Here is a 17,718-nt window from a genome sequence, read left to right on the forward strand (position 1 = left end):
TCTGTGCCACATGGGTCTGTACTTGGACCAACATGTCATCTGCACTTCACTAGTTCGGTACAATATCGCTTTACAGAAAGCGCCCAATGATTTCATTCTTCTTCATTAGGCATCCAATACTAGGCTTGTTTGTACTTATTTTAATGCATTTTTCATGCTGATTCCAAATATGGTCGTGAAAATTTACATTTCTGAAAAAAAGATTTTGAAACTTGTCGTTTGCAGTCGACACCCGCGTGAAGAGAGTTAAGAAGATTCGGCCAATGAATGTTAATTACCCAAGCTTCTTTACAATATTGGTGATTGCTATAGTTTCAGTGAAACAAGTTCCCATGATCTGGGGGTTATTATGGACGTTCAAATGACTTTTACTGCACACATATCTTCCGTTATGAAATCTGATTCTTATCAAATCTGAACCTGGGTAAAATTTAACATTTAATAGTCCATATTTATTTATTACTTCTTGTTTAGACACCGGTAATTCGCTTCTTTTTAGACTTTCGAAAGAACATATTCGTCGTTTGTAGATGATTCAAAACACAGCCGCTTGTTTTGTCAGAGTCACATGCACCATTACAGTAATATAACTTATATCTTATCCGATTTGCATATTGGCTGCTGGTTCACTTCTTGGCTGCCGGCTGCTTATCCTCACATTTCGCGCTGGATATGGTATTACACCAACTCCTTTATCCATTAGGGGCTGACAGGGCTGTGTAATAATCCGCCTATTGTCTAGACCTAGGCTACATCTTCCGGTTTGGTTATGTAACCTAGGATGCTTATCCCTTTGTATCCCTGTGTTCGGTTACTTTTCATCAAATTGTATTACAAATAATTATAATATTTTACAGATATTATATTGATAATTGTATTATTTGTCCATTCCCAATACTAGTCGTGCTCTAGCGGATGAATCAGAATATCGTGCACCTGTAAGAAAACAAGACAAAAATAATATTTTTTTTAAATTTTTATATTAATTTACATGTGAATTATTGATTTACTTAAAATACTTAAGGGTACTTGCCCATCAATTTCATTCAGGGGCGTGTTTGAAAAACGGCACAGCGCATTAGTAAAAAGAATAAAAAATACTAAAGTTTTCACCAGGGTTTGAACCACTGCCAAGGCACTATAATGCTAAAGATGCCTATTGTGCCACGGTGACTGTGCTTAACATTCGGCGATTTACAAAGATATACATATAAACACATTTCAAGTGTATTGAAAATAAGATTTTGGTAGGTATACAGTCATAGAAAGACATATGACTTTACTTGTCTGTTTGTTTTTCATTTAATACAAATTAATTTTGATGAATTGAACTGGTACGACTCTTAGAACTCGTGATAAACGACGATTAATTTTGTAATAATAAAATGAAAACGCTGGGTCATTCACGACGTCATTTGTAATTCATGTCAAAACCTGGGGAGGACCACACACATCCGTGTATACGTGCGCTATCGATACTCAATGATCCAGACAATACCGTTTGAATATACCGCCCTTGTGTATGCACCTGCTTGACACATCTTGTCACTTGCGGGAAGATATACTATAGGCCTATACCCTAATAGCTTACAATATATACCCTCTCTTCATTATACCTCGCTGTGCTAGTACACGCGTAGTGTCACGTACTTTTGAACCATATTTTGTTCAAAAATGATAGGAAGGGACTGTTTTCAGCTAAAATGTTGGCTATCAGCTGATGTTCAATGATACCGTGAAGTGTTGCAGAAAGGTAAGCGTACTCTTTATTTATTCAAAATATCACATATCAATGAATTTAAATTGGAAATCCAAAATGAAATGTCAGGTCAAAATTCTCACCTTAGAATTATTGTGAAATAAAATCAACCAAATTTAGGCTCCGCAAACAACGTCCAATTATTCCCATTGGTGTTTGCTACACGTGCATATAATAAATTACGATTTGGGGCCAATTTGAGAAGAGTTAATGCCTCGAGTTTCAAAATACACCGAGTGATATTTTTTGATCAAAAACATCGACAATTCAAGACTCCTTAAGGCTATGTATTCTATTCATGTACTCTACTTGAACATGTTGAATAGAATAAATTATGGTTTGTTATGAAACACACATCTGAGTTACTAGGATACTGTAAACAAAAAAATATATAGGGCTAAAATGATTTACTAAAATGGTTTAAAAGCACTTTGTAGGCCTATGTAGAGATATGTTAGAAGTTCAGGACATGAGGTGATGAACATGTTTATGTACTTCATAAATTTGCAACAAAAAAAAAGAAGAGGGGTACTGACGAAAATCAGGGTATTATACCCCCTTAAGGGTAGACGAGGTATTGATCTTCATTTTCTAAATCAATATATTATTGAAAAATAAGCCTTTCATGTTTCGCAAAAGTTCATTCTACAAATCATATACTTTGAAAACTTGCTTAAAATAAACGAACAAGTAAACCTGCAAATGTGTGTCTCAACCCGAAAGTATGTGAGTCCAAGGACTTCCCTCGCAGGGTCCTGGAAGCAATCCATATCAGAACTAAAAGACCCAGACTGAACCGTGACAAAGGGTTTGACATCGACCACGTCTGGGACAACCTCCTGACCCCCCGGAACCAAGGGGCGGCACAACATCTTCAAGTTTGACGTCATCAACATCTGTGACGTCATCGGAGGTGTCCTAGTACTACATCACTAGCAACAACAATCTTCAGAGCAATAACATCCGCTGAAGACGCCGGTTGACCCGGTGAAAGCGCTCCGGTGAGTGTACCAAATTTGAGTAGCGTAGAAGTATAAATTTGCTTTCTAGTTGCTTAAAATTGTTGTGAATGAGTTATGTACGTTTTACAAAAATGTTGTCAAAAAGCACAAGTATATCTGTGATATTTGAATTCTTCTACACACTCGCTATGAATGATCAATGCAATTTTTGCCAGTTTTTTTTATTCGGTTTATTGATATAACCGTGGTTTGGAAAGACTGTCATTATTGTCATACCGTAAAAAACTCGATAGTTAGCATATGTGCTTACTATCGAGCGCTTTTGAAAACATGAAATTGTACCAAAGTCCGGCGCTTTACCAACTAAGCTATATGGGTTGAGACACACATTTGCAGGTTTACTTGTTCGTGTATAACTATGTGTGTCGATGATTTGCTCAAAACCCTTTACACTTTAGTGGATTGGGCACTTAATTTTTGCATGTTTTAACAGCGCTCGATAGTAAGCACATATGCTGACTATCGAGTTTTTACGGTATTGCGCTGAATGTATATAGGCCTGTTTACAAGATAAAAAAAGAGCACCCAAAATAGGCTAATGCAGATAATTATTTAACCAAAACAACATTGATTGTTTATAAGTAATAAAATTAAAAACAATTGATTTAAATCACACAGCGCTGGTCCAAATACACAAAATCATACCTGCACATGAGGTGGTGCTTGTAGGGTATAGACCACTGCGTTGACAATATCATCGACTTTAAGACTCTGTAAACAGATAACATGGGGCCTATTATGATGTATATAATAAAGTACAATGGAGTATGAAATCGCACCTATCAAAATTTGACCAGCTTTGCTGCTGTTTCACTCGAACCCATGTCTCATAATGCAGAGTTTATCCCTTCAGATCTCACACCACCAAATCAGAGTCCCATAGAGATATGTGCTAAATTTGCCTCAAGAAAACGTCATTTTTTCTTCACAGGAGCGACTCAGTTTTAAGCGACAGCTATGATGGTTGAAATCAGCCCTTGCCTGATCCCTCTGGCTGGGAAAAAATATAGGTTGACCGTCATTATTTTTTACGACTGGCCCTCAAAGTCTACGATGTCTGGGAATTTCCTATTTTTCAGGCAAAACCATGCCGGTGTTTCTGTAAAGAAAAGGCTGCTTAAAATCATTAAAAGTTATTCGATCTCTCCCATCTGTGGTACACTTGCAGGAATTAATATTACTAATCATGACCAATCCAAATTTGGCTAAAATTATGCAAATTTCTGCTCATTTTAATACTTAAATTCAGAATCAATGGGTTTTTCTGAGACGTGAAATTCAAGGGCGCACAACCATATATACTATTTAGTGGTGTGAAATCTTATATACTGTGTGTCTTGATTAGCTATTGCAGCCCACCAACCCATATCTCATATTAATCCATGTATCTTGAATAGCTAGCTATTGCAGCCCACAAACTCATTGGTTATGGAATGTCCTTCTGCTGATGATATCAAATAATTTTTTGAAAATTCGCGATATAATACAAATTTTATGACAAATTATCAACATTTTATATTTTATGATATGTACTTAAAGTGTATGTAGCTGGGATGAAAAGCCGACGATCAATTGAAAATTTTGACCTTTCATATTGAAGATATATACTTTTTCCCCAAAAGACCTAATTGTTTTGTGCTTTGGGACAACAAATCCATATCTTCAATACGAACAACGAAAGGTCAAAATTTCAATTGATCGTCGGTTTTTCATTCCAGCTACATACACTTTAAGTACGGTACATATCGTTAGATTTATAAAGTTTACTTCGAGGACTGTTAGATATTAAAAAAATCAATTTTTAATCATTTGCCATAAAATGTGAATCGCTAATTAATTATGCAAATATGTAAATTAGAGGGCACCTTCACTATATAATGCATTAGAACATATTAGAAACACTTTGACCAAGTTTCAAGGCAAAAGTATGCAAAATAAAAGTACGCTGAACATTTATGCATGGATTTTTAGCAAAATATTGGCAAAAATGACATATTAATGAGCTTCTCTAGTCATTTTAGCTCATTAACTTTATTGATTATTGATAAAAAAAAACCAATAAGATACAAAGAAAATATAAATTGATATATTTTGAAAACTGTATGTGCGATTTGCTTCAAACAAAAGACATAAGTGAGCTTTGCTCTGCTCAATTAATCTGTTTAAAACATGCATAGAGCACTTCCATAATGCCTCAAATACCACCTTAATTATAAACTCACAGGCACGCTGGTGTAAAGGGCCTGAGCTGCTTCCTGGCCAAAAGCTCTTAGTGGAAGTTCAGTTTTGACCCATCCCGGAGAAATGGCCTGCAAGAATAATAATTCAATAAAAGAATAACAAAAATAACGTAAATTAATAATGATGAATAAAAATGATAAATAAAAAGTTAAGAAATTAGTAAATAAAATGCAAATAAATAAATAATTAAATGAAAATAATAAATCGAATCGAATGCAAGTATATATGTGACGTGTCATGTCAAAAGGAGACACTTTTGGGCAGGCTATCAATTTTGAGGTTTTTACATATCTTAAATATAGAGATATTTTGCCAGACAACGCCGTTTTCTCCAATGAAATCGGACATTCCTAAGCGAAGATATTGAGTTCGTAAGTTATATTATTATAAAATTGGAAATTGAGATAACGGCCGTTAAAAATATTATTGACAATGTTGAGAGTAGGAATTACCTTGAAAAATGTCTCAAAAAAATGCAAGATGCCAGTTATATTCCAGTCTGAAACTATCAGACAATATTTTTAACACTAATAACATCACAAATTCGCAACAAACCCAAATTGTGAAAAAATCACCTCTGGGTAGATTTTTGGCTATTTTCTCCATTTAGGATCCTGCCCAAAAGTGTCTCCTTATGACATGACACGTCACATATTAGTAAATCCTTAAAATGAGTTTTTATTACGTTATTGGCTGTAGTAATGCTGCAACATTGCGCCCCAGCTGTAGACCCAGTTGTCGTAGTAGGCCTACTTTTTTAGATTCTTGGGCGCACTGGGCGCAAAACATTGGGGTCAACAATTGACAACTTCCGTCGGCAAAAAGTATTTTCGTCGGTATATTAAAGTGTGCCCCACCCTGGTAAAAAAAACTTGGCTACGCCAATGCTTCCTTCTCCAAATTTATTTACCTTTTATGGAGTTATTGTCTGAAACTGTAGGCTCCTCTAAGTTGTATCAGTAGTTGTTGTTAGTAGGCCCTTAAATACTAAACTAAAATACGATATAAGCAAAAATTATAGACTTAGGCCTACCGTGACTCTTGTTTTACTGGCAGTGTAAACATGACTTACAGTAACATGATATGATTTTATAACCTGCACAACATCCGAATATTGCATTATACATGACACACAACAAATATTATGAAAGAAACAAAGTACACGTTTGTTACGGCTGCCTTCGCAAACAGCACGAACTCCAGTTTGCGAGTTCGGTCTTTGACGACGGAAACGCAAACTTTATCGAGTAAGGAGAATATAAGATGCAATAATTATTGTCATGATTTTTGGACATGATGGATATTATTCAAGGTCGTATTAAGGGCGCCGTACACCAAATCACTATGTATTATTGCAATACGAGTTCCGGGTTAATATAATTAAGCAGTGGAGTGGGGAAATTGGTGGGTGTGTATGGGGGGTATTATTTCTTAGGGCAAAATCGGAATCTTATCTTAAACTTCGGCGAATTTTAGGTCAAAATAGTGTGTTTTCTGTGTTTCTTGTCGGGAGGGGGGCAAACTGACGACAAAGAACACATGGTGAAATTTTCCCCTTCCCCTTGGCGCCGTCACTGGGTATATGAGCCACACTGGGGACAATTTGCGAGACTTCCATATTTTCATAATATCTGTGCTGAATACGACACCTGAAAGTCTTGATGCAACACAATTTCCGGGCACACAATATCACAAGATGGTGTATTGCCCTGCTGATGAGGCAGTGAATTCTCCTAACAATGCCTTTTATTAAAACGAGCTGCCTAAGAATGAGGGCAGTATACTATTTGGAGTGGGAATTTTGTATAGAGTTTGCGTTCCCGTCCAGTTTGCGTTCACGTTAAGGCAAAAATATGAAAAATTCTTAAATATTTTAATAGTCAATATACTTAGGGACCGTTCACAAACACTTGTAAGGGGGGCCTGATGCAAAATAATTTTATCGCGAAAATTGTTCGTCCCCCCCTTTACAGACCTCGAAAATTTCAGGGCCCCCTTTTTAACATGAAAATTATCGGTTAACCCCATAGAAAAGCATATAAACTTTTTTTCAGGGCCCCTTAGGAGGGTCAAAATTTTTCAGGCCCCCTTTGCATCAGGCCCCCTAACAAGTGTTTGTGAACGGTCCCTCACCGCGACTCAAACGTGAGTTTTAATTTTTCGTAATTCATGGCGTAGACCTTCCGTTCAGGGCAGTCACTGGCACTGCATATTTTACTGGCGCAGTAAGGGGCTGTGCAATAATTATAAGCCCCCCCGGGCCGGGGGGGTAAAATTTTCAAACGGCTCGCCAAAAATCGTTTGCCCCCCCTCTCGGCCCGCCAAAAATACTTGCCCCCCCCCTTGAACATGCCAAATTTTTGGGATCCCAAATTGCAAACCTTAAACGGTCTAGATGTATGTTGCGAGCGCAGCGAGCAGGACAATTTGCATATTTAAGCGTTTCCGTACTGTTTTCCTAAGTCTTTTTAGAGCATTTTATTAAAAAGGCACCCCATGAATGCGTGCCAAAAATCGCTTGCCCACCCTCTCGGCTTGCCAAAAATTGCTTGCCCCCCTTTCGGCTCGCCAAAAATTTCTTGCCCCCCAATTTTACCCTCCCCCAGGGCTCATAATTATTGCACAGCCCCATAACACGACTAATTGTAATAGACTTACCGTGACTCTAATGTGAGATTTAATTTCCCGTAATTCTTGGCGCAGACCTTCTGTCAGGGCAGTCACTGCAAATTTACTGGCGCAGTAAACGTGTAACGGACCAGAGCCAATCATATGACCTCCAAGACTGATAAAATCATAACCAACCATATAGGCCTATTTAGTATGGTACGAAGAAAGCCCGGGGGGGGGGGTCACTCCCATTGTGGCCTGTACACCATCCACTATTATTGCATGTTGGCAATATCTTAAATTTGTTGAATATCATTTTCTATCCAGATGCAAGATGCCTTATCATTAAAGTAAACAAATTACACAGCCATTATGGTTTTGCTAGCTTTTGTCAGGGATATTTGTCTCATAGCCCTGCTTTTATGAACACCAATTATTATTTTGTAATAGAAAATATATTATGCAGGTTTATACACACATTGCTGGGTTATTACAAGAGTCAATAAACATTCAATTAACTAAAGATAATGGACTTAGTTTTGAAATTTTTCTAAAGTAAATCGCCCATTGTAACTTGCTGCATAGTTTTCTATACAGATGGCATAATCACAAAGTAAACATTCAGTACACTGACCGTGACCTGCCTACCTAGCTTTGATTAACCAATCAGTTATGTGTATTGTCAGCATGTGATGGCTATATTTATTAAGCCAATTGCAAACATGTTTATAAAAAAAGGCCAAAAATTTCCTACACTGAAGCGACTCACTGCCAGATTTAAGGGCTAAATAGTGCTTGTCATGTGGGACAGGATTAGATAAATGCATACAAACTAGGGTATGAGATATTAGGATTATTTCCCAGCCTCTTAACCACAGGGTTGGTGGGCTACATACAATAGCTATTCAATTAAGCCACAGGATATGTAAGGGATAAACTGTGCATATGAGATGTGGGGGAAAGTGGCATTATTTCACTGCCGTGAAAAAATCACAGAACAATCCAAACAGACAAACAACTACGACACACGTGGAAGTAAACCAACTTTAAACCAGGCTTTATAAAAGACACGGATCAGATGTAGTATTAATTTGTTCTAATTTTCAATTTTCATCTAACCTACTCCATTGAGGGCATCTTATATCCACACACACGTCTGTAAGAGCCCAATACGTAACAAAATCCCAGTACGTATCAATTTGATACGTATTGGGCTCAACCTCTTCTACCTAGAACAAAAAGTGGAAAAAAATAATTCATCCCGCCCAATACGTAACAAAACTAAAATTTGATTAAAATTACTTTATTCATACTCCCTCCCTCTGTAGTGGTTTTTGTTACGTATTGGGCTCTATACATTTTTTGTTACGTATTGGGCTCCGGTTGTTTTTCAAGCAAATTATGGATAGTATGTGCATGTGTTTTTATAGAAGTACTTTATATTGACCCAGTAACTCATTTTGATTCTTTCTAGAACAAAATATTTGACAGTGTTTTATCTCTAGACTTGAAATTTATTTGTTACGTATTGGCCTCTGGTTATTTTGAAAGGACATTATCATGATTAAATGCATGTTTTTGTTATAGAATTACTTTATATTGACTCAGTAAATCCTTTTGAGTCATTTTGAGTCTTTCTAGAAAAAAAAATTTGACAGTGTTTTTTCTCTAGACTTAGAATTTTTTTTGTTACGTATTGGGCTTTGGTTATTTTTAAGCAAATTATGGGTTTTAGGTGCATGTTTTTGTTATAGAATTACTTTATATTGACTCAGTAAATCCTTTTGAGTCATTTTGATTCTTTCTAGAAAAAAATTTTTGACAGTGTTTTTCTCTAGACTTAGAATTTTTTGTTACGTATTGGGCTCTGGTTATTTTTAAAGCAAATTATGGGTTTTAGGTGCATGTTTTTGTTATAGAATTACTTTATATTGACTCAGTAAATCCTTTTGAGTCATTTTGAGTCTTTCTAGAAAAAAATTTTGACAGTGTTTTTTCTCTAGACTTAGAATTTTTTTTGTTACGTATTGGGCTCTGGTTATTTTTAAAGCAAATTATGGGTTTTAGGTGCATGTTTTTGTTATAGAATACTTTATATTGACTCAGTAAATCCTTTTGAGTCATTTTGAGTCTTTCTAGAAAATTATTTTTTACAGTGTTTTTTCTCTAGACTTAGAATTTTTTTGTTACGTATTGGTCTCTGGTTATTGTGGTGATTAGTTGCATTTTTTGTTTGCTATAAACTTACTTTATATTGACCCAGTAACTCATTTTGAGTCATTTTGAATAATTCTAGAACAAAGCTGATTATGGTTATTAGGTGCAAGTTTTTGTTATAGAATTACTTTATATTGACTCAGTAACTCATTTTGAGTCATTTTGAGTCTTCTAGAAAAAAAAAATTGACAGTGTTTTTTCTTTAGACATAGAATTTTTCTTGTTACGTATTGGGCTCTGGTTATTTTTAAAGCAAATTATGGTTATTAGTGCGTGTTTTTGTTATAGAATTACTTTATATTGACCCAGTAACTCATTTTGAGTCATGTGTGACTCTTTCTAGAGTCATTTTGAGTATTTTAGAACAAAATATTTGTCAGTGTTTTTCGGCTGGATTTTTTGTTACGTATTGGGCTCTATACATTTTTTATGCGTTTTGGAGGTTACACTGTCGGAAAAGCTCTTTTATCCGGATTTTTTCGCATATATGGAAATGACTTACCTCCGGTTAATATTTATCGAAGAAAGAAAACAATTCGAGTGGGTCTAATTTTTTGTTACGTATTGGGCTCTTTACATTTTTTATGCGTTTTGGAGGTTACACTGTCGGAAAAGCTCTTTTATCCGGATTTTTTCGCATATATGGACATGACCTGACCTCCATTTAATATTTATCGAAGAAAGAAAAAAATTCGAGTGGGTCTAATTTTTTGTTATGTATTGGGCTCTATACATTCTTCATGCGTTACACGGTCGGTAAAGCTCTTTTATCCGGATTTTTCGCATATATGGACATGACCTGACCTCCAGTTAATATTTATCGAACAAAGAAAAAAAATCGAGTGGGTCTAATTTTTTGTTACGTATTGGGCTCTATACATTCTTTATGCGTTACACGGTCGGTAAAGCTCTTTTATTAGGATTTTTCGCATATATGGACATGACCTGACCTCCAGTTAATATTTATCGAACAAAGAAAAAAAAATTCGAGTGGGTCTAATTTTTTGTTACGTATTGGGCTCTTTGCATTTTTTATGCGTTTTGGAGGTTACACTGTCGGAAAACCTCTTTTATCCGGATTTTTTCGCATATATGGACATGAGCTGACCTCCAGTTAATATTTATCGAAGAAAGAAAAAAAATTCGAGTGGGTCTAATATTTTGTTACATATTGGGCTCTATACATTTTTTATGTGTTTTGGAGGTTACACTGTCGGTAAAGCTCTTTTATCCGGATTTTTTCGCATATATGGACATGACCTGACCTCCATTTAATATTTATCGAAGAAAGAACAAAATTCGAGTGGGTCTAATTTTTTGTTACGTATTGGGCTGTATACATTCTTTATGCGTTACACGGTCGGTAAAGCTCTTTTATCCGGATTTTTCGCATATATGGACATGACCTGACCTCCAGTTAATATTTATCGAACAAAGAAAAAAAATCGAGTGGGTCTAATTTTTTGTTACGTATTGGGCTCTTTATATTTTTTTATGCGTTTTGGAGGTTACACTGTCGGAAGAGCTCTTTTATCCGGATCTTTCGCATATATGGACATGACCTGACCTCCAGTTAATATTTATCGAACAAAGAAAAAAATTCGAGTGGTCTAATTTTTTGGTACGTATTGGGCTCTTTACATTTTTATGTGTTTTGGAGGTTACACTGTCGGTAAAGCTCTTTTATCCGGATTTTTTCGCATATATGGACATGAGCTGACCTCCAGTTAATATTTATCGAAGAAAGTAAAAAAATTCGAGTGGGTCTAATTTTTTGTTACGTATTGGGCTCTTTACATTTTTTATGCGTTTTGGAGGTTACATTGTCGGAAAAGCTCTTTTATCCGGATTTTTTCGCATATATGGACATGACCTGACCTCCATTTAATATTTATCGAAGAAAGAACAAAATTCGAGTGGGTCTAATTTTTTGTTACGTATTGGGCTCTATACATTTTTTATGTGTTTTGGAGGTTACACTGTCGGTAAAGCTCTTTTATCCGGATTTTTTCGCATATATGGACATGAGCTGACCTCCAGTTAATATTTATCGAAGAAAGAAAAAAACATCGGGTGGGGCTAATTTTTTGTTATGTATTGGGCTCTATACATTCTTCATGCGTTACACGGTCGGTAAAGCTCTTTTATCCGGATTTTTCGCATATATGGACATGACCTGACCTCCAGTTAATATTTATCGAACAAAGAAAAAAAAATCGAGTGGGTCTAATTTTTTGTTACGTATTGGGCTCTATACATTCTTTATGCGTTACACGGTCGGTAAAGCTCTTTTATTAGGATTTTTCGCATATATGGACATGACCTGACCTCCAGTTAATATTTATCGAACAAAGAAAAAAATTCGAGTGGGTCTAATTTTTTGTTACGTATTGGGCTCTTTGCATTTTTTTGCGTTTTGGAGGTTACACTGTCGGAAAACCTCTTTTATCCGGATTTTTTCGCATATATGGACATGAGCTGACCTCCAGTTAATATTTATCGAAGAAAGAAAAAAAAAAATTCGAGTGGGTCTAATATTTTGTTACATATTGGGCTCTATACATTTTTATGTGTTTTGGAGGTTACACTGTCGGTAAAGCTCTTTTATCCGGATTTTTCGCATATATGGACATGAACTGACCTCCAGTTAATATTTATCGAAGAAAGAAAAAAAATTCGAGTGGGTCTAATTTTTTGTTACGTATTGGGCTCTATACATTTTTTATGTGTTTTGGAGGTTACACTGTCGGTAAAGCTCTTTTATCCGGATTTTTTCGCATATATGGACATGAGCTGACCTCCAGTTAATATTTATCGAAGAAAGAAAAAATTCGAGTGGGTCTAATTTTTTTGTTACGTATTGGGCGCTTTACATTTTTTATGCGTTTTGGAGGTTACACTGTCGGAAAAGCTCTTTTATCAGGATTTTTCGCATATATGGACATGACCTGACCTCCATTTAATATTTATCGAAGAAAGAACAAAATTCGAGTGGGTCTAATTTTTTGTTACGTATTGGGCTGTATACATTCTTTATGCGTTACACGGTCGGTAAAGCTCTTTTATCCGGATTTTTCGCATATATGGACATGACCTGACCTCCAGTTAATATTTATCGAACAAAGAAAAAAAAAAAAAATCGAGTGGGTCTAATTTTTTGTTACGTATTGGGCTCTTTATATTTTTTATGCGTTTTGGAGGTTACACTGTCGGAAGAGCTCTTTTGTCCGGATTTTTCGCATATATGGACATGACCTGACCTCCAGTTAATATTTATCGAACAAAGAAAAAAATTCGAGTGGGTCTAATTTTTTGGTACGTATTGGGCTCTTTACATTTTTATGTGTTTTGGAGGTTACACTGTCGGTAAAGCTCTTTTATCCGGATTTTTTCGCATATATGGACATGAGCTGACCTCCAGTTAATATTTATCGAAGAAAGAAAAAAAAAATTCGAGTGGGTCTAATTTTTTGTTACGTATTGGGCTCTTTACATTTTTATGCGTTTTGGAGGTTGCATTGTCGGAAAAGCTCTTTTATCCGGATTTTTCGCATATATGGACATGACCTGACCTCCATTTAATATTTATCGAAGAAAGAACAAAATTCGAGTGGGTCTAATTTTTTGTTACGTTTTGGGCTCTATACATTCTTTATGCGTTACACGGTCGGTAAAGCTCTTTTATCCGGATTTTTTCGCATATATGGACATGACTTGACCTCCAGTTAATATTTATCGAACAAGGAAAAAAATTCGAGTGGGTCTATTTTTTTGTTACGTATTGGGCTCTTTACATTTTTTATGTGTTTTGGAGGTTACACTGTCGGTAAAGCTCTTTTATCAGGATTTTTTCGCATATATGGAAATGACTTGACCTCCGGTTAATATTTATCGAGGAAAAAAACAATTCGAGTGGGTCTAATTTTTTGTTACGTATTGGGCTCTATACATTTTTTATGTGTTTTGGAGGTTACACTGTCGGTAAAGCTCTTTTATCCGGATTTTTTCGCATATATGGACATGAGCTGACCTCCAGTTAATATTTATCGAAGAAAGAAAAAAAAAATTCGAGTGGGTCTAATTTTTTGTTACGTATTGGGCGCTTTACATTTTTATGCGTTTTGGAGGTTACACTGTCGGAAAAGCTCTTTTATCAGGATTTTTCGCATATATGGACATGACCTGACCTCCATTTAATATTTATCGAAGAAAGAACAAAATTCGAGTGGGTCTAATTTTTTGTTACGTATTGGGCTGTATACATTCTTTATGCGTTACACGGTCGGTAAAGCTCTTTTATCCGGATTTTTCGCATATATGGACATGACCTGACCTCCAGTTAATATTTATCGAACAAAGAAAAAAAAATCGAGTGGGTCTAATTTTTTGTTACGTATTGGGCTCTTTATATTTTTTTTATGCGTTTTGGAGGTTACACTGTCGGAAGAGCTCTTTTATCCGGATTTTTCGCATATATGGACATGACCTGACCTCCATTTAATATTTATCGAACAAAGAAAAAAATTCGAGTGGGTCTAATTTTTTGGTACGTATTGGGCTCTTTACATTTGTATGTGTTTTGGAGGTTACACTGTCGGTAAAGCTCTTTTATCCGGATTTTTTCGCATATATGGACATGAGCTGACCTCCAGTTAATATTTATCGAAGAAAGAAAAAAATTCGAGTGGGTCTAATTTTTTGTTACGTATTGGGCTCTTTACATTTTTTTATGCGTTTTGGAGGTTACATTGTCGGAAAAGCTCTTTTATCCGGATTTTTTCGCATATATGGACATGACCTGACCTCCATTTAATATTTATCGAAGAAAGAACAAAATTCGAGTGGGTCTAATTTTTTGTTACGTTTTGGGCTCTATACATTCTTTATGCGTTACACGGTCGGTAAAGCTCTTTTATCTGGATTTTTTCGCATATATGGACATGACTGACCTCCAGTTAATATTTATCGAACAAGGAAAAAAAAATTCGAGTGGGTCTATTTTTTTGTTACGTATTGGGCTCTTTACATTTGTTATGTGTTTTGGAGGTTACACTGTCGGTAACGCTCTTTTATCCGGATTTTTTCGCATATATGGAAATGACTTGACCTCCGGTTAATATTTATCGAGGAAAGAAAACAATTCGAGTGGGTCTAATTTTTTGTTACGTATTGGGCTCTATACATTTTTTATGTGTTTTGGAGGTTACACTGTCGGTAAAGCTCTTTTATCCGGATTTTTTCGCATATATGGACATGAGCTGACCTCCAGTTAATATTTATCGAAGAAAGAAAAAATTCGAGTGGGTCTAATTTTTTGTTACGTATTGGGCGCTTTACATTTTTTATGCGTTTTGGAGGTTACACTGTCGGAAAAGCTCTTTTATTAGGATTTTTCGCATATATGGACATGACCTGACCTCCATTTAATATTTATCGAAGAAAGAACAAAATTCGAGTGGGTCTAATTTTTTGTTACGTATTGGGCTGTATACATTCTTTATGCGTTACACGGTCGGTAAAGCTCTTTTATCCGGATTTTTCGCATATATGGACATGACCTGACCTCCAGTTAATATTTATCGAACAAAGAAAAAAAATCGAGTGGGTCTAATTTTTTGTTACGTATTGGGCTCTTTATATTTTTTATGCGTTTTGGAGGTTACACTGTCGGAAGAGCTCTTTTAGCCGGATTTTTTCGCATATATGGACATGACCTGACCTCCATTTAATATTTATCGAAGAAAGAAAAAAATTCGAGTGGGTCTAATTTTTTGGTACGTATTGGGCTCTTTACATTTTTATGTGTTTCGGAGGTTACACTGTCGGTAAAGCTCTTTTATCCGGATTTTTTCGCATATATGGACATGAGCTGACCTCCAGTTAATATTTATCGAAGAAAGAAAAAAAATTCGAGTGGGTCTAATTTTTTGTTACGTATTGGGCTCTTTACATTTTTATGCGTTTTGGAGGTTACATTGTCGGAAAAGCTCTTTTATCCGGATTTTTTCGCATATATGGACATGACCTGACCTCCATTTAATATTTATCGAAGAAAGAACAAAATTCGAGTGGGTCTAATTTTTTTGTTACGTTTTGGGCTCTATACATTCTTTATGCGTTACACGGTCGGTAAAGCTCTTTTATCCGGATTTTTTCGCATATATGGACATGACCTGACCTCCAGTTAATATTTATCGAACAAGGAAAAAAATTCGAGTGGGTCTATTTTTTTGTTACGTATTGGGCTCTTTACATTTTTTTATGTGTTTTGGAGGTTACACTGTCGGAAAAGCTCTTTTATCCGGATTTTTTCGCATATATGGAAATGACTTGACCTCCGGTTAATATTTATCGAGGAAAGAAAACAATTCGAGTGGGTCTAATTTTTTGTTACGTATTGGGCTCTATACATTTTTATGTGTTTTGGAGGTTACACTGTCGGTAAAGCTCTTTTATCCGGATTTTTTCGCATATATGGACATGACCTGACCTCCATTTAATATTTATCGAAGAAAGAACAAAATTCGAGTGGGTCTAATTTTTTGTTACGTATTGGGCTGTATACATTCTTTATGCGTTACACGGTCGGTAAAGCTCTTATATCCGGATTTTTCGCATATATGGATATGAGTTGTTTTCCAGTTAATATTTATAAAAGAAAGAAAAAAATTCGAGTGGGTCTAATTTTTTGTTACGTATTGGGCTCTTTACATTTTTATGTGTTTTGGAGGTTACACTGTCGGTAAAGCTCTTTTATCCGGATGTTTTCGCATATATGGACATGAGCTGACCTCCAGTTAATATTTATCGAAGAAAGAAAAAAATTCGAGTGGGTCTAATTTTTTGTTACGTATTGGGCTCTTTACATTTTTTATGCGTGTTTTGGAGGTTACATTGTCGGAAAAGCTCTTTTATCCGGATTTTTTCGCATATATGGACATGACATGACCTCCATTTAATATTTATCGAAGAAAGAACAAAATTCGAGTGGGTCTAATTTTTTGTTACGTTTTGGGCTCTATACATTCTTTATGCGTTACACGGTCGGTAAAGCTCTTTTATCCGGATTTTTTCGCATATATGGACATGACCTGACCTCCAGTTAATATTTATCGAACAAAGAAAAAAATTCGAGTGGGTCTATTTTTTTGTTACGTATTGGGCTCTTTACATTTTTTATGTGTTTTGGAGGTTACACTGTCGGAAAAGCTCTTTTATCCGGATTTTTGCGCATAAATGGAAATGACTTGACTTCCGGCTAATATTTATCGAAGAAAGAAAACAATTCGAGTGGATCTAATTTTTTTTGTTACGTATTGGGCTCTATACATTTTTTATGTGTTTTGGAGGTTACACTGTCGGAAAAGCTCTTTTATCCGGATTTTTCGCATATATGGAAATGACTTGACCTCCGGTTAATATTTATCGAGGAAAGAAAACAATTCGAGTGGGTCCAATTTTTTGTTACGTATTGGGCTCTATACATTTTTATGTGTTTTGGAGGTTACACTGTCGGTAAAGCTCTTTTATCCGGATTTTTTCGCATATATGGACATGACCTGACCTCCATTTAATATTTATCGAAGAAAGAACAAAATTCGAGTGGGTCTAATTTTTTTTGTTACGTATTGGGCTGTATACATTCTTTATGCGTTACACGGTCGGTAAAGCTCTTTTATCCGGATTTTTCGCATATATGGACATGACCTGACCTCCAGTTAATATTTATAGAACAAAGAAAAAAAATCGAGTGGGTCTAATTTTTTGTTACGTATTGGGCTCTTTACATTTTTTATTTGTTTTGGAGGTTACACTGTCGGAAAAGCTCTTTTATCCGGATTTTTTCGCATATATGGAAATGACTTGACC

The 17,718-nt window shown here is 35.6% G+C and overlaps 1 pseudogene; it reads right to left on the reverse strand.

Annotated features, from left to right (window-relative positions):
* Positions 1-897: 897 nt before the first annotated feature.
* Positions 898-17,718, reverse strand: part of LOC140161705 (dehydrogenase/reductase SDR family member 11-like) — a 44,487-nt pseudogene continuing 27,666 nt past the window's right edge.

This window comes from Amphiura filiformis, chromosome 10 (assembly GCF_039555335.1).
Source record: "Amphiura filiformis chromosome 10, Afil_fr2py, whole genome shotgun sequence".
Classification (NCBI taxonomy): domain Eukaryota; kingdom Metazoa; phylum Echinodermata; class Ophiuroidea; order Amphilepidida; family Amphiuridae; genus Amphiura; species Amphiura filiformis.